This window comes from Neoarius graeffei, chromosome 8, assembly GCF_027579695.1.
Source record: "Neoarius graeffei isolate fNeoGra1 chromosome 8, fNeoGra1.pri, whole genome shotgun sequence".
Lineage (NCBI taxonomy): Eukaryota > Metazoa > Chordata > Actinopteri > Siluriformes > Ariidae > Neoarius > Neoarius graeffei.
The window spans coordinates 33,058,567-33,079,667 of record NC_083576.1 but is presented as its reverse complement, the minus strand read 5'-3'; the positions used below and the strand labels follow the sequence as shown (position 1 = coordinate 33,079,667).

Genomic DNA, 21,101 nt, shown 5'->3' with positions numbered 1-21,101 from the left:
TTATATATAAAAGAGAGAGAGAGAGAGAGAGAGAGGTGTAAATAAAACATGGGTTCATTTCACGTTAGATAAGTATGCGTGGACGCTGCATAGCCTATTGCATTCGGAGGCCGATAGCACATTTTATTTTTTTCAATCATGATGACTGTCTGACCCGCCCTCAACACGTAGGCTATTTTCCTACAGCGCTGCCTCAGATCAGCTCAGTTCTCACGGTCAGCGACAGTGTATATTAGCTACAATGAGCAAGAAGCAGCAAACGTCCTTAGAAAGTTTCTTTGGTTTGGGTAAGGGTGAAAAGAGGTCCAGCATCGATGACAATAATGATCCCGGAAGCAACCCAAAGAAAAAGAAGGGATCTTTCAATAGGAGATATGATGATTCCTACCTAAAATTCGGCTTTACACAGACCGGTGACTCGCATGCTCCTAATCCGTTGTGTGTGGTGTGCGGGGACAAGCTGTCGAATGAGTCTATGAAGCCATCAAAGCTCATTCGACACCTTGAAACTAAACACCCCACACTTAAAAGTAAACCTCTTGAATTCTTTGAGCGCAAAAAGCAAGAGCAAGATTCACAAAAACTCATGCTAAAGACAACTACTTCTGTGAACGTGGCTTTGCTAAGAGCCTCGTACAGAGTGGCGTGTCAAATAGCTAAGTCAAAGAAACCATTCACTTTTGGAGAAGAGCTAATTCTGCCTTCTGCCCAAGACATGTGCGACGAAGTGCTTGGGGAGGCAGCAGCCAAAAAGATAGGCTCGGTACCTCTTTCTGCCAGTACTGTGCAGAGGCGCATTAATGATATAGCGGAGGATATTGAGGCGCAGTTGTTGCAGAGGCTAAAAGGGTCGCCGTGGTTTGCAATTTAGGTAGACGAGTCCACTGATGTGGAAAACAGGGCAATACTTCTCGTTTTCGTGCGGTACATTTTTGAGGAGGATGTTGAGGAGGATCTGTTGTGTGTGCTCTCCCTTCCAACAAACACCACAGGTGCAGAGTTGTTTCGGGCGTTGGATGGTTACGTGTCAGGGAAATTAGACTGGTCCTTCTGCATCGGTGTATGTACTGATGGGGCTGCGGCGATGACTGGGCGGCTGTCTGGTTTCACTGCGAGGCTGAGCGAGGTTGCACCTGACTGCGAACACACACACTGTGTCATTCACAGAGAAATGCTGGCCAGCCGTAAATTGTCACCGGAGTTGAATGCTGTATTGAACGATGTCGTTAAAATGGTCAACTTCATCAAAGCACACGCACTCAACACCCGGTTGTTTGAGCAGCTCTGCGAAGAAATGAATGCAGAGCACAAACGCCTTCTCTTGCACGCAGAGGTCAGGTGGCTGTCGAGGGGGAAGTCACTGGCCAGAGTGTTCGAGTTGAGAGAGCCTCTGCAGGCATTTCTGGCAGGAAAACAGTCTGATCTGGCTGCGCATTTCAGTGATGAACACTGGGTGTCAAAACTCGCCTACCTCTGTGACATTTTTGCTTTGCTTAATGAGCTCAACCTTACACTTCAGGGGAGAATGACGACTGTCTTTAAAGTAGCAGACAAAGTCGCTGCATTTAAAGCAAAGCTGGATCAGTGGGGGCGTCGCGTAGACAAGGGTGTATTTGACATGTTTCATTTATTAGTGGGGCTATTGGGGGAAACGGAGCCAGCGCCAGCTCTATCACAGTTGGTTCTTGACCATCTCGTTGGGCTGTCGAAAGAATTCAACCGCTACTTCCCAGCCTCCCGAGATCCGCGTGATAAGAATGAATGGATCCACAATCCATTTGCAAGAATTCCTGACCACCTGTCCGTTCAGGAGGAAGCGCAGCTGATCGAGCTGGCAAATGACGGTGGTCTTAAGACTAAATTTGACCAAACAAACTCTCTGCCTGCGTTCTGGGTAAACGCCAAACGGGAATATCCGGAAATAGCCGTAAAAGCGCTCAAAACGTTGCTGCCCTTCCCAACTACTTATCTTTGCGAGGCCGGGTTTTCCGCAATGACAGTGACCAAAACAAAACTGAGAAACCGATTGGATATTTCAAATACATTAAGAGTGTCACTGTCCAACATCACCCCCAGATGGGACATTCTAGCTGCAGGGAAACAAGCACAGGGCTCACATTAAAATTTAATCGGCTTATGCCATAATAAAATTAGGCCTTTAATTTGTTTCAGCACCTATTCCTATTGTGTTGTGCATGTTGTTTTCATGTTCCTAGTTCAATTTTGTCGTTCAAGTTTATGTTCCTGATTCAGTTTTACTTACTGTTCATAGCTGAAGTTCGCTACTTTTAACGCATGCACAACACCAGATATGGAACCAAAACGATCACCAAAATTGTCCTCCAATTCAAATAATCAATTATTCTAATTTGTAAAAGCGTCAGCTAAATGCATTCTCCCAGTGTCTGCTAAACGTAGACACCCCGCCCCCCAGCTCACGCATGTGAGACCACGCCCCCCCCCCCCCCCCCCCCACACACACACACACACACCGGGCCGCAGCAAAACAATGCTGAACCAAACCGGTCCCTAGTGCTGAAAAGGTTGGGGACCCCTGCTCTAATGAGCTGATTATTCATGCTTATTTATCTCTGGCAAATGAATGTCTAAAACAAGTGTGAAAATAACAGTCGGTAACATTCACCTTGGCTCTTCAATGCATTTAACGTGCACAATGGCCACTCAGAGGAATAAAGTATCTGCTTTAACTCATATGTATTCCTCTCCTTAATTAACTATTAGTTCTACTACATTTATCATAAACACTCAATTAAAAGAAATATGCTTTCTCACAGATAATTTTTTCTGTCTTTTAGCTTATAAAAAAGTTCAGGATCTTCTAATTTTATTCATTACACATCACACATTGAAAACACTATACTACTGTGAATACTGTTTTACCTCTAGTTAAAATCTGGTGCACTTACCCTCAGACAACTGAAGCTATTGTTTTTATCAAAACACAGAATAACAAAATAATAGAAGAAACATGAAAAAAGACAGATAAGGTTGTATTTCTGCTTCAGGTAAACAATCTTACAGCAATGACAGTTGTTAATGACATTGTAGATTTTAGTAGTGTTTGCAGTATCTATACAGCTCTGATCACAGTATTTTTTTTTAGAGATGGCATAATACCACTTTTCCTTTTTAATTACTGATAACAATCCCAAAACCTTGAGCATGAGCTGATGTCAGCTATTGATATTGTTTCTTTAAAAACTACTGAGATTAATATATATAAGTATTTCACACGTAAACACTTTCTTAAAAATCACTTACATTGTAAATATAAGAAATATCATAAAGTAAAAATATAAAATCAGAGGAATCCTAACAGAGGGAAAAAAGTCAAGTCCCTTTAAACTGTATGCAGATATTTGCAGTTCCTACAGTACCAGTCAAAAGCTTGGACAAACCTTCTAATTCAATGTTTTATTTATTTATTTTTAATTATTAATTAAAAGACACTCCAACACTTGTTATTGGACTTCTGTGCTAGTCACGGTTTGTCCATAACGAACACCATGTTCGAGCATAAGGGTGTCCATAAGTGCACGTGGCACCAGGACACCTTAGGTCGGAGGTCGATGATCGACTTTGTTGTCGTTTCATCTGATCTCCGGCCCTATGTCTTGCCCAGCAAACACAAAAACGTTTATATAACGTTGTATAAACGTTTGGCTAACGTTTCAGAAACGTTACAAAATAACGTTTATAAAACGAAAATTTGTGGACAATTTTTTCGTTTTATAAACGTTTGAAAAAACGTTATATAAACGTTTGAAAAACATTCTGGAAACCATCATACAACATTCTGGAAACGTTTCAGAAACGTTTTTTAAAACATTGTATAAACGTTTCTTAAAACCATTTAAAAACAATAGTAAAACGTTTCTTTAATGTTTTAGAAACGTTATTAGAAACATGTTCAATCAATCAAAATCAAAGTCCTTCCCACGCCGCTTACAGTACCTGGTATTCCTAGGCAGTCTCCCACTCAAGTACTAACCAGGCCCAACCTGTATGGTGGCGCATCGGGCGGCGCCGATCTCCGTTTCCATAGCCCTCGGCCTCTCGCTTATTACATAGCTAGGGTTACAGTGGGGGGCTAGTCCTCTGGTAACCACGAGAGTTTGACTCCCCATGCACATCTGTATTGCAGCGTGCCTTGCCAGATGATAGTAGGTACCATTTTTATGATGGTCTTTGGTATGACCCGACCGTGAATAGAACTCACGATCTCCCGATCGAGAGGCGGACACGCTACCACTAGGCCACTAGTCGGTATTAGAAACATGTTAATACCTGTTAAACTTATAATATAACAACACATTTTTGTTATTGCACTTAAATTTATTTTATTCCTCTTTGCAAGTTCAACAAAACCGATTTGAGAGCAGAGTTTTTTTACATAGACAATATTCACATTTACATATAAAGCCCTCATGAACAGCAAAAATGATAAAGATACTAGTATTAAAAATTTATCTAAATTTATTAAAGAAGCCTTGCTACTAAGAACCAAAACATTAAAGTTAACGTAATCATAGCAAATGAGCAAAATCAGTTAAAAGTTGAAATAAAAAAGCAAATTAAATCAAATAAGTTGTTTGGCCTTCGAGCGAAGCCTTCGATGAAGGAGATTTTCTAAGATAACTTCTAAGTGGACCTGGCCTTCTCAATCTTGTCCCAACAGCAAAACGCTCAAAATGGCGCTACTTCCAGTCCCTGCGCCTGCGCAAAGACGTAGGTCGCGCAGGCGCAGGGAACCAGCGAACAAAATGCCAGGGCCAAAAGGGCGTGTATTTTAGCAAATATAAAACGACGAATGGTCGTCTGTCCAAATTATTCAAACCATACTTGATAATTATGAGACTAGAGCCACACATTTAATTATTTATCTATCTATCTAGATCTACATCTAAAAAATATTTAGCTAGATCGAAGGTTTTTTTTCAACGTTTATTAAACGTTTATACAACCACTTATTTTCCATAAAATTATTCCCATGTTTTTTGATACTTTTTAAAAACATGTCATCATGTAGTGTTTATAATCACACAATTAACTGTAGAAATTTTAATATTATCTGTTTTAGCCAGAAGTCTCCGAATATGTATAACGTTTTATAAACGTTTCATAAACATTGTGAATGAAACGTTTTAAAGAGAACGTTTATAAAACGTCAATAAAATGTTACTCATTTACTGATTATTTTGATAATTGTAATACAATCATTATGACATCTTAATATCTAAAAATACCAAGAGATGATAAAAAATGTGCCACCGGTCAGCAAATATGACTTTACTAAATTTTCACCAATGTTTCATAAACGTTTCATAAATGTTTAATAAAACCTAACCTTAATGCAACCCAAATGAAACGTTTTATAAACGTTTTGTGTTTGCTGGGTGGACACTCGGGTGAAGAGAGGGGCTGAGCTGTCAACTGATCACTACCTGGTGGTGAGTTGGATCCGCTGGTGGAGGAGGAAGCTGGACAGACCTGGCAGGCCCAAATGTACGGTGAGGCTCTGCTGGGAACATCTGGCCGAGCACTCTGTCGGGGAGGTCTTTAACTCCCACCTCCGGGAGAGCTTCTCCCAGCTTCCGAGGGAGGCAGGGGACATTGAGTCTGAGTGGACCATGTTCTCTACCTCCATTGTAGACGCAGCTGTTCGGAGCTGTGGCCGCAAGGTCTCCGGTGCCTGTTTTGGTGGGAATCCCCGAAACTGGTGGTGGACACCGGAAGTAAGGGATGCCGTCATGCTGAAGGAGTCCTATTGGGCCATGTTGACTTCCGGGACTCCGGAGGCAGCTGATGGGTATTGGCAGGCCAGGCATGCTGCAGCTCGGGCAGTTGCGGAGGCAAAAACTCGGAACTGGGAGGAGTTTGGTGAGGCCATGGAGGAGGACTATTGGTCGGCCTCAAAGAAATTCTGGCAAACCGTCCAGCACCTCAGGAGGGGGAAATAGTACTCTGCCAACACTGTTTACAGTGCGGGAGGGGAGCTGTTGACCTTGACTGGGGACATTGTCGGACGGTGGAAGGAATACTTCGAGGATCTCCTCAATCCCACCGTCACATCTTCCATTGAGGAAGCAGAGGTTGATGACTCAGAGGTGGACTTGTCCATTACCCAAGCTGAAGTCACTGAGGTGGTTTTCAAGTTCTTCGGTGGCAAGGCACCGGGGGTGGATGAGATCCGCCCCGAGTATCTCAAGTCTCTGGATGTTGTGGGGCTGTCTTGGCTGACACGCCTCTGCAGCATCGCGTGGCAGTCAGGGACAGTGCCTCTGGAGTGGCAGACTGGGGTGGTGGTCCCTCTTTTTAAGAAAGGGGACCGGAGAGTGTGCTCCAATTATAGGGGAATCACACTTCTCAGCCTTCCCGGGAAGGTTTACTCCAGGGTACTGGAAAGGAGAATTCGGCCAATAGTCAAACCTCGGATCCAGGAGGAACAATGTGGTTTTCGTCCTGGTCGTGGAACACTGGACCAGCTCTATACCCTTCATAGGGTGCTCGAGGGTTCATGGGAGTTTGCCCAACCAGTCCACATGTGCTTTGTGGATCTGGAGAAGGCATTCAACCGTGTCCCTCATGGTATTCTGTGGGGGGTGCTTCGGGAGTATGGGGTTTGGGGCTCTTTGCTAAGGGCTGTCCGGTCCCTGTACGAATGGAGCAGGAGTCTGGTTCGCATTACCAGCAGTAAGTCAGATCTGATCCCAGTGCATGTTGGACTCCGGCAGGGCTGCCCTTTGTCACCGGTTCTGTTCATAATTTTTATGGACAGAATTTCTAGGCGCAGCCAGGGGCCGGAAGGAATCCTGTTTGGGAACCACAGGATTTCATCTCTGCTTTTTGCGGATGATGTTGTCCTGTTGGCTTCTTCAAACCAGGACCTTCAGCATGCACTGGGGTGGTTTGCAGTCGAGTGTGAAGTGGCTGGGATGAGAATCAGCACCTCCAAGTCCAAGGCCATGGTTCTCGACCGGAAAAGGATGGCTTGCCCTCTCCAGGTTGGTGGAGAAGTCCTGCCTCAAGTGGAGGAGTTTAAGTATCTTGGGATCTTGTTCACAAGTGAAGGAAGGATAGAGCGTGAGATCGACAGGCAGATCGGTGCAGCCTCCACAGTGATGCGGTCGCTTTACCGGTCCGTCATGGTGAAGAAGGAGCTGAGCCAAAAGGCAAAGCTCTTGATTTACCGGTCGATCTACGTTCCAACTCTCACCTATGGTCATGAGCTTTGGGTAATGACCGAAAGAACAAGATCGCGGATACAAGCGGCCGAAATGAGTTTCCTTCGCAGGGTGGCTGGGCGCTCCCTTAGAGATAGGGTGAGAAGCACAATCACTCAGGAGGAGCTTGGAGTAGAGCCGCTGCTCCTCCACATCGAGAGGAATCAGCTGAGGTGGCTCGGGCATCTCTTTCGGATGCCTCCTGGACGCCTCCCTGGGGAGGTGTTCCAGGCATGTCCCCCCGGGAGGAGGCCCCAGGGAAGACCCAGGACTCACTGGAGGGACTATGTCTCTCGGCTGGCCTGGGAACGCCTCGGTGTTCTTCTGGAGGAGCTGACCGAGGTGTCTGGGGAAAGGGAAGTTTGGGCTTCCATGCTCAAACTGCTGTCTCCGCGACCCAGCCCCGGATAAAGTGGATGAAGACGAGATGACACAATACGAGATTAAAAGGCACTTCATGTCTTAATGATGGACTGTTGTTTCTCTTTACTTAGTTGTGCAGTTCTTGATATAATATGGATCACTACAGTTTTCAAATAGGGCTATTTACTGTATTTTTATTATTTACTATTTACTGTTTGAGCTCAAATGCATTAAGAAGGCAAGAAATTGAACTAATTAACTTTTGACAAGGCACACCTGTTAACTGAAAATCATTCCAGGTGACTACCTCATGAAACTGGTTAAGATAATGCCAGCAATGTGCAAAGTGTCATCAAGTTAAACAGTGGCTACTTTGAAAAATCTAAAATATGAAACATACTTTGTTACATGCATGTGTTATTTCATAGTTTTTGTGTCTTCAGTATTGTTCTACAATGTAGAAAATAGTAAAAATATAGTAAAACCTATGAACGAGTATATGTGTCCAAACTTTCGACTGGTACTGTATATGTTTTCAATGCCTTTTTTTTTTGAGTGCAGAAAATTTTCTGGTGTATTTAAAACAATTAGAGTTCATCACTGTGTTAGCTCATGAAGGTCTTAGCCAGCCAATTTCACAAATCCATGAGGTGTAAGAACAAGGCTGGCCAAGATGTTATATAGGAACGTATGCAATGAACGTTTTGCCTCTTAGTAATCGTCAAACAATTTTGGAAACACTTGTGAGGTTTGTCTGAAAAAGAAACCATTGACATCCAATTTTAATTGCAACCTTTAAAGCTGCTGAGTCTCGGATAATATTTTTTCACTGTAGGATAAGTGCTGGTGTTGAAACAGCTAGTTCTATTAAAAAGATGACCTTTTGCATGCCGTTGAGTGCTTTTAAATGCTTCCTGCAGATGAAGCTTGCTCTTGTATTGGTATAGGTCTATGTTTGTGAAGCCAAACATCCTAAAAAGTCCTTCTAAACACTAGTTGACTGAGGCCACAATAGGCCAGCCCACACTAGACTGACTGCAAGCGAGCACATATAGGCTGCACTGTAACTGAGGTGTGAATTACAATGATTTATTCACTCCATGCTTTTGATTGGAAAGTAAACAGAAACATTCAGACCTCAGCAGAATCAATCAATGTGCAGGCCCCCTGAGAAGCATACTCCTCCATCACTCTGCTGAGACCCGCTGAGCCTGCCTCAGTTCCAAATGTTAAATACATACCCTGCTGCAGCAAAATTGATTCTCAAATTGAAGTGTAAGCAATGTCATTACTTTAGCATTCTATAAGTCATAACTCTGACCCTGTGGCTGTGAGGGCATTCATATAAAAGGAAATCGCTTCATTAACAATACAGAACATTGTGCATCAAATAATAAAATTTTTAAAAAAGTATTTGTGATAATTGTGATAATTTGCGCAAATTGTTCAAATCAGGTGTTGCCAGATGCATGATTTTCCCTTAGAATTCATCTTCTTTTGAAGTACTTCCACAGTTTTTTTTCTTTTTTGTCTTCAAATTGGGTTTTTGCCTAAATAAATAACATCTAATAAATGTAATAAGTAAAGCCTTGCATTAGTAGATATATAAGGTAGTCTACTCTCATATGTGCCTCTGTAGATCCTGTTACCACTGTACATTAGTGTTTTTTTGTTTATTAATACAAGAGTTTCTTCTCATTATTTTTTATTTATGACAATACATGTAACAACAAGAACCTTTTTGTCTTTAATTTTTTGTGAAATTTGCAACTCCGAGATTAGAAAGTCACAAATTTATGAGAAAAAAAAACACTCTGAAAAATAGTGGCAGTTTTGTCAAGGAATCAGATCACTTCATTTTGCAGTGTTGGTCAACATCATCACTTGACAGACCATACAGCTGAGCTGAGAGTTATAGGAAATGCAGTCTTTCCTTCTTGATCATGCAGTATAAAAGAATAAAGTGCTAAGAAATGTTCAACTTTATTTCCCAGAATGCTGTGCAGCCAGGAAACATGTGATTGTTGTTTCAGAGAAAATTAATTTTTCTAGCAACAAACAGCACCGTTTAACAGCTTCCCAACACAAAACAAACAAACAAACAAACAAACAAACAAACAAACAAACAAACAAACAAAAAACCTTAATAAATAAATATGGTGCTCAGGCATAACAATCAGAAAGAAAAAAACCAAATGGCACATGTTTCCCCAACAGGCCACACCAAATGTGTTTCACACACTTCAACACAGTGATTAAATATATTGCTGGTCACAACACCCAATCAGGGAAAAACAAAAACACAAAAATACAGCATTACAAAAATAAATAAAAGATTATAACAAGGGAAAATAAGTTACACAACACCCTGGCCAAGCTCCCCAGTAGTCTACACCAATAACTTCAGCCAGTGGCCAACTACCAAGCAGTGGGGAGGTTAAACAACAAACAGATGATTCAGCCCACTGTGAAGCAAAATGCCGAGTTGAGGAGAATGCGGACCAGGAGCAAAACAAGGGCCAAACAGGAGCAAAACAAGGGAGGAGCAAAACAACAGCATCGTCAACCACTACTTCCTGTAATAGAAACAAAACAGAATTACTACCAATGATTAATATCTGCCAGCACTATCCTTAAGAAGCTAAAAGCCCTAAGAATCTAAACAAGGGTTTCAACTTAGAAAAGAAAAAGTTAAAACATACCTGTGAATGGTACTGTGTAGATGCTCTATCTGACAACATCGACCAGTGATTGACAGGGTGTCCATTATGGAGATCATACCAATAGTTCCACAGTTAGGACATAAGCAACAACAGTTTTTCTACTGCCATGTTACTGCAACAGTGGCAGACTCTCTGGCCTCATTCGTGGTCATACACTGGTGGAGAATGCAGGCAGAGGACACAGACCCAACCCCCTAAGCCATGGACCCCATCGTGAGGCACCTCCTGAATGTCAGTGAGGAGCAAAGACAGCTGTTTCAGAAACTAGCTCAAAGTCTGCATGCAGGCATCCAGGAGCCATTGGTCCTCAGACCCACACTACACCACCACTACAGTTCCCCTCCTTGACACATGCCTAGTGCCTCCTTGTGAAGCTCAATGCTAGGGACATTCAAGAGAGTCACAGTGTGGCAGTGGGGGCATGGTCAAGCTTTGCCTGTGAATGGCAAGGAGGCAGGTTGAACCAGCAGGTAACATGTGATGAGCTGCACCTGTGTCAAATTACTGGCTGTCTATTAACCTGTCTCTGTGTGTCTTTCAAACAGTCAGGAATGAGAGAGAAAGCTGTGACACCCCATCGCACATGTGTGTGCGTGCATGCGCGCGCATGTGTGTGTGTGTGTTTTGTGAATGGTCACTGAAAAGTGTGCTAAAATAAAGTAACTCCTCTGTTCTGAAGCCTGCTTCCTGTTCCTCTCCCAAACTCTGAGAACTGTTACACTGGGGACGAAACCCAGGACTGAAGAATGAGGGCCACCATGGGATCTGAACCAGTCCAAGAACTCCTCCTAACACTCACTGACAACCTCCAGTGCCAGCAGCATGCCCTCGTCATGCTGTCCATTGACCTGGGCCGGTGCTTCCAGGCGCTACTTGAAGCCCAGGTAGAGGATCAGCAGATGATCTGGAGCTGGGTCCAGTCTGCGGGTGCTCCATCCGGCGACCCCAACGCCTTCATCAAGCTGTTCGAGCATGTCGCAGAGGCAAGCTTATGGCCAACCTCACAGTGGGTGGCTCGCCTACTGCCGCTCCTGTTGGGGGAAGCCCAGCTCGTGGCTCGACAGTTCCCAGCCATCAACATGCTGGAGTATCCCCACCTGAAGGGAGCCATCTTGCAACGTCAGCACTTCTGCATGCTGGCTTATGGTGAAGTGGGCTGGTCATCTGTGTTCGCCCAGCAGCTCCAGGATGCCTGCCGACAGTGGCTTCTGGCCGGCGAGTGCAACGTCGAAGCCATCATTGAGCAAGTGACACTGGAGCAGTTCATTGCTCAGCTGCCAAGCAGGACATCAGCGTGGGTCTGGTGTCACCGAACGATGTCACTGGAGGAGGTAGTCTGACTGGGTGAGGATCATCTGATGGCGTATCTGGAAGCAGGCTCTATTATAACTCTCTCTCTCTCAATCACTTGTGCTTTCTCCTTCTCCCTCTCCTTGCTCCTCGCCTATCCCAGCCCCGCAGAAACAGGAGCCAACTCCCCTGAAACCCCCTGCCTACACCTGTGTCGATCCTCATGTTTCCACTCTCCCTTCTCCTTTTGTGTCTGTGCTGCCATTAACCCCCTCTCTCTCTCTCCATAGATGGACTCATCCATGCCCGCCAGAACTGTGAGTGAGCCTGGGCAGGTCTGTAGATGCGGAGGGAGGCAGAGAATCAGTGCTTCCACAACTAGGCAGGGCTACTGGTTTGCATCCCCGATGCACCTCAGGCTTCCCCTGATCGGGGGGGGGGGGGCATACAGGATAGATGTGAGTATTCAAGGGGGTACACATCAGGCTTTGGTGGATTCAGGTTGTAATCAGACCTCCATACATCAAAGCCTTACTCAGTGCGGGGCACTGGGAAATGCATGTTTGGTGAAGGGTAAGTGTGTGCATAGTGATATACAAAAATATCCGCTAATGCCCATCACTATTCATTTCCGGGGAGAAAAGCATAATGTAGAGGTGGCGGTTAGTCCGAGCCTCGCCCATCCACTGATCTTGGGAACTGATTTCCTAGGATTTAAAATATTAATGAAACAGATAGTAGTGGGTGGGTCCTGCAGTAGCACGTCATGGGGGAATCCCACTGCAATGTTGGCTGGGGAGGTAGTCTCGGGCACGTCTGCGTCAGCTCCATGTCATCATGACACAGAGAGTGAGGAGAGCTCTCTTCTCTCTCTGGGGAATCCCTTAGGGGACTTCCCATTGGAGCAGGCCCGTGATGAGTCTCTGAGGCACGCCTTTGACCAAGTGAAAGTAATTGATGGTCAAATCCTCCAGCCTAATGTTGCACTTTTCTTCCCATGCTTTTTGATTATTAAGGATAGGTTGTATAGAGTGATGCAGGACACTCAAACAAAAGAAAGGATAACACAGTTGTTGGTCCCAAAGAGCCATAGGGAACTTTTATTCCATGTGGCTCATCATAATCCTATGCCTGGGCATTTGGGGCAGGATAAAACACTGAATCGCCTCATGGCCCATTTCTATTGGCCAGGGATTTGCACCAATGTCTGCAGGTGGTGTGTGGCATGTCGTGAATGCCAGCTGGTGAATCCAGCAGCCACACCAAAAGTACCATTGTGCCCCCTCCCATTGATCGAGATCCCATTCAAAAGAATTGGCATGGATCTCATTGGGCCATTAGATCGATATGCATGTGGTATCACTTTGTATTAGTCATTGTGGATTACACAATGCGATACCCAGAAGCAGTGCCTCTCCACAATATCTCAGCATGCAGTGCTGCAGAGACATTCTTCCGCATTATCAAATCAAGTTTATTTGTACAGCGCTTTTAACAATAAACATTGTCGCAAAGCAGCTTTACAGAATTTGAACGACTTAAAACATGAGCTAATTTTATCCCTAATCTATCCCCAATGAGCAAGCCTGTGGCGACGGTGGCAAGGAAAAACTCCCTCAGACGACATGAGGAAGAAACCTCGAGAGGAACCAGACTCAAAAGGGAACCCATCCTCATTTGGGCAACAACAGACAGCCTGACTATAATATTAACAGTTTTAACAGATATAACCCTCAACTGTCCTCATGGGGCCGTCCTTCACAGGAGTGGGGCGATAAAACTCCGACCAGACACAGGGCACCAGGATGGATCAAGCGGGTCCGAGGGGCAGAAGAGGCCAGCATCTCAATCCCAGGATCAACATGTAACTCAGAGGGACAGATGGGGGGGGAGAGAGAGAAAGAGAGAAAGAAAACACGTTGTTAGGTATGCCCTAAAAATGACAAGTATTAAATCTGTGTGGTAGGCTCGCAGAGACGAGAGTCTTTACATCAGGCATAACACACAATGGCATGTTAATATGGTAAAAAAAATATATCATGACCTGCTCTGGCTGGATGCTTGATTGGGTGATGGGAGCACACTCCTCAGCAATGATGAGATGCAGATGGGACCCTTAGGGCTGGCCAAGACAATTCAGTTACATTTCACCGGGTCTGGGACATGCGACAGAATGTCTGACGGCCGATTCCCTGCAGGCTACGATAGCCAGTCGAGGTCCCCACCGTCTCCACCAAAAGATTTCCTGTTGACTCCATGTAACTCAGAGGGACAGATTTGGGGTGGGGGGGAGAGAAAGAAAACACAGGTGGTTAGGTATGCCCAATGTCACCTGAATAAGTAGGAACAGTATACATATTGCACCGAGTACAAGCAGGGACTCCGGCAACTAACTAGGACAGCATAACTAAAAGGAGAGAGCCAGAAGGTAACACAGGCATGAGGGAGCCCCGGGACATAAAGCAGCCAGCCACTACACCGTCAACAAACTCGAGTGAGCAAGCGAGTGGGGACTGACAGCATACATACATCCCAGTTTACCAAAACACTCTATGTCTGAGGACCCTCCAGATCTACTCCTTTACCTCATAAACACCATTAACAAAAGGCTTGACTAAACAGATATGTTTTCAGCCTAGACTTAAATGCTGAGACTGTGTCTGATTCCCGAACATTACTTGGAAGGCTGTTCCATAACAGTGGGGCTTTGTAAGAAAAGGCTCTGCCCCCTGATGTAGCCTTCACTATACGAGGTACCAGCAGATAGCCTGCACCTTTTGATCTAAGTAGGCGTGGCGGGTCATAGAGGAGCAGAAGTTCACTCAGGTACTGTGGTGCGAGACCATTTAGTGCTTTAAAGGTCAATAGTAGTATTTTATAATCAATACGAAATTTGATTGGGAGCCAATGCAGTGTGGATAAGACAGGCGTGATGTGGTCATATTTTCTAGTTCTAGTAAGGACTCTTGCTGCGGCATTTTGAACTAACTGGAGCTTGTTTATGCACTTATTGGAACATCCAGACAGTAAGGCATTACAATAATCCAACCTGGAGGTAACGAAAGCATGGACTAGTTTTTCTGCATCATGCAATGACATTAAATTTCTTATCTTTGCAATATTTCTGAGATGAAAGAAAGCTATCCGGGTGATGTTATCAATGTGAGTTTCGAATGAAAGACTGGGGTCAATAATCACTCCGAGGTCTTTTACTGCTGCACGTGAAGAAACAGAAAGGCCATCCAGAGTTACTGTGTAATCAGAAAACTTACTTCTAGCTGTATGTGGTCCTAGCACAAGTACTTCAGTCTTGTCAGAGTTAAGCAGAAGGAAATTTATAAGCATCCAGTGTCTAATGTCCTTAACACATTCCTCAATTTTATTAAGCTGGTGTCTCTCATCAGGTTTTGCAGAGACATACAACTGTGTGTCATCAGCATAACAGTGGAAACTAATACAATGTTTACGAATAATATCGCCCAGAGGTAACATATATAGAGAAAAAAGCAGTGGACCCAAGACAGAACCTTGTGGAACACCAAACTTTACCTCGGTACGTCTAGAAATATCACCATTTATATCAACATACTGATAACGATCAGTTAGATAAGACCTGAGCCAGGAGAGGGCCATTCCCTTAACTCCCACAACATTTTCTAGTCTATCCAGAAGAATGGAATGATCAATGGTATCAAATGCTGCACTAAGGTCAAGCAACACAAGTAGCGAGACACAGCCCTGATCAGACGCCAACAGTAGGTCGTTTACTACTTTAACCAGTGCTGTCTCTGTGCTATGATGAGGTCTAAATCCTGACTGATACATTTCATGGATGTTATTCCTATGTAAATATGAGCATAACTGCTGTGCCACAGCTTTTTCAAGGATCTTGGAGATAAAGGGGAGGTTTGATATTGGCCGATAATTGGACAGCTGACAGGGATCAAGGTCAGGTTTTTTAATCAGGGGGTTGATAACTGCTAGTTTAAAGGATTTGGGTACATAGCCAATCATAAGAGAAGAATTTATTATTTTTAGAAGCGGTTCAATTACTCCAGGCATTATCTGTTTGAATAGATGTGTCGGTAAGGGATCTAGTACGCAAGTTGAGGCTTTTGATGTAGAGATTAATGAAAGTAATTCAGTTTCTTTTAGGGGAGTAAAACATTCTAACTCATGATCTGATACAGTTATATTGTTAACTACAAGGTCACTTTCATTGTCTAACCTTAAATTAGTAGTTTGAATTTTTTGTCGGATATTCTCAATTTTGTCATTAAAAAAATTCATGAAGTCGTTGCTACTACATACTGCAGGTGTGCATGTGTTGATAGTGGACTTATTCCTGGTTAATTTTGCTACAGTATTAAATAGGAATCTAGGATTATTTTTGTTATCTTCTATTAGGGAGGAGAAATATGTTGATCTCGCAGCACTAAGAGCTTTTCTATACTTTAGGAAGCTCTCCTTCCAAGCTAATTTGAACACTACCAATTTTGTTTGACGCCATTTACGTTCCAATTTTCGAGTGGTCTGTTTTAATGTGCGAGTGTCATCATTATACCAGGGTGCTAATTTTTTTGTCTCTGACCATTTTCCTTTTTAGAGGAGCTACATTATCTAAAGTATGGCGGAATGTTGACTCTAAGCATTCAGTTGCCTGATCAAGTTCTGCAGGGGCTGACAGTGACCCAATCAAAGTTGACAGCTCTGGGAGATCATTTATAAAGCTCTGTGCAGTAGTTGACGTGAAAGTACGTTTAATACAGTAGCGTGGTGAGGTGCATATATTATTACTCAGACATGTTTTGAATGAGATGAGACAATGATCTGAGATAACTTCAGACTGTGGAAGTATGACTATATTGTCTACGTTTAATCTGAATGTTAGTATTAGATCAAGGGTGTGACCACCATTATGGGTCGGTCCTATGACATTCTGCTTAATCCCGACTGAATCTAAGATGGACACAAACGCTGTTTTTAAAGGGTCTTCTGGGTTATCGAAGTGAATATTAAAATCTCCAACAACTAAAGCTTTGTCTAAGGAAATAACCAGATCTGAGATAAAATCTGCAAATTCAGAAAGAAACTCAGAATATGGCCCCGGGGGCCTGTAAATAATAAGCAATGGAATTAACTGGGTAGACTTATTTTTCGAGGCTACATACATTATATGAGTATGAAGAACTTCAAATGTATTAAATTTATAACCAGGTTTGTGTGTTACACCTAGATAATCGTTATAAATAACCGCGACGCCTCCTCCTCTGCCAGTTAGACGAGGCTGGTGTATATAACTGTATCCAGGAGGACTCGCTTCATTTAATGCTATATATTCATTTGGCTTAATCCATGTTTCTGTTAAACACAGTACATTAAACTCCTGATCAGTAATGAGTTCATTAACCATTAGCGCTTTAGATGTAAGAGATCTAATATTTAATAGCCCCACCTTTAGATCAAAGGTGCTGGCAGCAGCTGTACAGTCAGTCTGATCTAATTTTATATTGATTAGGTTACTGGAACAAACTCTCTGAAAATTTCTACCTTTTTGTTGAGCTCGGGGAACAGACACAGTCTCGATGTAGTGGGCCCTGAGTGACGACTCTGTGCAGCTAGCAGACAGTCGGTTTAGCCTGTTCGTCTGCTCCCTGGCCTTGGCTCTGGATTGTCAGAAATTAACTAGGCCTGTTCTGAGACTATGACCTATGCTGCAGGAAATGAGAGCAGCACCTTCCCGAGTGGGATGGATACCGTCCCACCCTAACAGGCCAGCAGTGCCCTCAAAATTAGCCCAATTATCTATAAAGCCCACACTGTTTTCAGAGCACCACCTGGACAGCCAGCAGTTCAGCGACCATAACCTGCTGTAAGCTACATCGCCACGCCGCATTGGGATGGGGCCAGAGCATACTACAGCATCGGACATCGCCTTCGCTAATTTAAACACCTCTACAAAGTTACTCTTAGTAACCTCAGACTGACGAAGGCGTATATCATTAGCTCCTGCATGGATAACTATCTTTGAGAACCTGTGCTTGCCTAGGACCCTAAGATTACCTGCTATGTCCGGCGCCCTGGCTCCCGGTATACACCTGACTAAAGCTGCTGGTGCCCCTAAAGGCTGAGCTAATTTCACGTGCCGTATGATAGAGTCCCCTATAACCAGAGCTCTTTCAGGTTTCTCAGTGGGTGCATCACTAAGGAGAGCAAACCTGTTCGACACGTGACACGGAGAGGAGTGGTGCTCCCGTGGGCGAGCCTCAGCGGTAGCTTTGGCTCTACGCTTATGCCGCCGAGCCGTCACCCATTCGCCCCGCTGTAAGGGCTCTAATGCCGGAGTTGGGGGATTGCTAACTCCACCTAGGGTGTCCAGACTTTCCCTAACAGAAACTACACTGTTCTGACGCTCACTAACCTGCTCTAAAGCCTGGACACGCGCTTCTAGCACTGAAATCTTCTCCGTCAGAGAGCTAACTAATCTGCACTTATCACAAGTAAAGCTAATAGAGCTATCGCTAGTGACGGAGGAAGAATGACTAAACATCCTGCACTCAGCACACTGAACAGGCTGAAGGTGTGCCATGATGAAAAGATTCACGTACCTTAAATGAAGATCTGTTGATATTAAAGCAGATCAGATGGCCTCCGCTTGTGGACTTTACACAGGAGGAGAGAAAAAGAAAGCTTCCGGTCTCGGCGTTCTTCCGAAAAAAGAAAGAGAAAAAAACCGGGAAAAAAAACGGAAAAAGGAAAGCGAAAGTGAAAAGTACAAAAATGAAAGCGACAGTATAATAAAAATGAAGAGGATACTGGAAATTTATTTATAGAAAAAAAAGTTAAAAAAGGATTAGTAATTAACGCCGGCACTCGCGGGAAAAAGGACTCGGCGCGAACAACTCAGGAAACAACAATGAGGAGTTTATTTATAAAGTTGACCTCTCCAACATTATCTCCTGAGTCAGGATTCTGAAAGAAATACTGACTGATCAAGGCACTACTTTCATGTCACACACACTGCGTGAACTGTATGAATTACTGGGGATCAAATTGATTTGTACTCGTATTTATCATCTGCAAACAGACAGGCTGGTCGAACGATTTAACCAAACACTTAAGAACATGATTCGTAAATTCTTTCATGGGGATGCTAAAAATTGAGACAGGTGGCTTGACCCTCTGTTTGCAGTGCGCAAGGTTCCACAAGCCTCCACTGGGTTTTTCCCCTTTGAATTGCTGTATGGGCACAAGCCCCATGGTGTCCTAGATATCATTAAAGAAAATTGGGAGGAGGGGCCATCTCAAAATAAAAATTAAATTCAGTATGTTCTTGACCTGAGAGCAAAACTCCATGCACTGAGTCACATAACCCAGGAGAATTTGCTACAGGCCCAAAAAACATCAAGCTCACCTGTACAACAGAGGGGCACAGCAAAGGGAATTTGCACCAGGAGATAAAGTCCTCATTTTATTGCCCATCTCAAGTTCCAAATTGCTTGCCAAGTGGCAAGGGCCCTTTGAGGTCACATGGTGAGTTGGGGAGGTTGACTATGAGGTCAAATGGCCAGATGGGGTGACACGTCAAATTTACCACCTCAATCTCCTGAAACCGTGGAGAGAGGATGTTCCTGTGGCTCTGGCGATGGTAGTTCCAGAGAGGGTGGAGCTGGGACTGGAGGTAAGTCCAAAAGTGTAGCCCAATTCACCCTACTTCTCTGTGGAGACCATCTCTCACCGTCCCAATTAGGTTGCAGGAGGAATTCTCCAATGTGTTCTGTCCCCTCTCTGGTCGCACTAACCTCATAGAACACCACATTGAAACTCCTCCAGGGGTGGTGGTGTGCAGCTGCCCATATTGGCTCCCTGAGCACAAGAAAAATGTAGTTCGGGATGAACTTCAGGGTATTCTTAAAGGTCATAGGCAAAGGTTTTAAATTTATGCACATTTGAAACTTTATATGTTAAAAAACCCTCTGTAATTTTCTTCTGGTCCCAAGAAGTATTGTTAATAAGTAATAACTAAAATAAGTTAGCGCGGATCGCGGCGAATTTCTGCTCTGCAATTTTCGTGACCACTCGGCGTGTGAAGTCATTCAAGGGAAACAAATAGCTTGAGTTGAGTCCACTTCCATTTATTTGCATTGCCGTTCGGCTTCAGTGCAGACGTACGTTCGGGAATTTCCAAAGAAAAACCATGCCTTATTGTTGTGCAGTGAATTGTAACAATGGGACCGGATCAGGAAGAAGTTTTTTACCTTTTTCCAAGAGAGGAGAAGAGGCAGAGAGAGTGGATTGTGAGCGTGAAGCGAGAGGGTTGGTAGCTGGGTAAATATGCCACTCTGTGCTCTGATCACTTTTTGAAGAATCACAAAATCAAGCAGTTAAAGAAGAAACGGACCAGCAATGCTCAAGCAAAAAGGAGAAGATTGGAGGTAAACATTTTTACTTTTGCTTGCAATTGACAAGTCAAGAATCCTGAGGGATTCTGTACAATCATTGTGGAAATGAGACAAAAGGGATATTTCCTCGCTTAGAGTAGGCTATAAATCACATGTGTCAAACTCAAGGCCCATGGGCCATTTAAGGCCCACCAAACAATTATATCCGGCCCGCGAGACTATTTTACATTATCGTTATTAATGGCCCGGTGATATGATGCGCTGATAGGCCGTCGCTGTGGGCGGGCCATTGGGGGCAGTGCCCGCCCACCAATATGCATGGGTCCGCCCACCCAAGCCAGATCACAAATCACAGATCTCAAATAAATAAATAGATAAATAAAATCCTAATTTCATTTTATTGTGCTCGCTTTGGGTTAAAACTTCCAGTGTTGCATAATCACTAAGACATTAAACATATTAAAACCGTGTGAGTTTGTTGGAAAGTTTGGCTACGTAATTACGTCAGTCAGTGTTGACAAGCAACAATCAGTTACCCGCATTTTTGGGTGGAAAATGAAGTGTGAGTTTATGCCAGCAGACAGCAGCTAGTTTCCGCGCTTTCTTAAATATGGATATAAGTAATTGGTTAAAAACCCCAACACCGGCAACTTCGGATAAACCAACACATGATGTTGTTGGCAAAGAAGACGAAAGAGAGGACAGCGCTGGCACTCTACTCAAAGTAGGTCCAAATCAAATTGTGTGCGTGTGCGTGTAATGGCAATTGGTAGCTACCCCTCTTGGTTACTTTGAAATGCACCCGCCATGGCGTTTTTTTTTTTTTGTTTAGTTTGAGATGCTGCTTGTGATCTAATACATTATGTGTACTTGTTGTGTGCGTGCACGTGCACGCATGTGTGTGTGAGAGAGAGAGAGAGAGAGAGAGAGAGAGAGAGAGAGAGAGGGGACTGATGTTGCAGGCTGTTGCCGGTCCGGTCATGTTTGCTGTTGGTTATGTTTAATGTGATGATTACTGTGCGGGATTAGGGCTGCCCGAATAGTGTGCAAAAATAAGCTAATAATAGTGGTGCCCCCCT

General features: G+C 43.9%; 1 pseudogene; it reads left to right on the top strand.

Annotated features, from left to right (window-relative positions):
- The first annotated feature begins 241 nt into the window (after nucleotides 1–241).
- Nucleotides 242–2,122, top strand: LOC132889884 (SCAN domain-containing protein 3-like; annotated as a pseudogene).
- The last annotated feature ends 18,979 nt before the right edge of the window (nucleotides 2,123–21,101 follow it).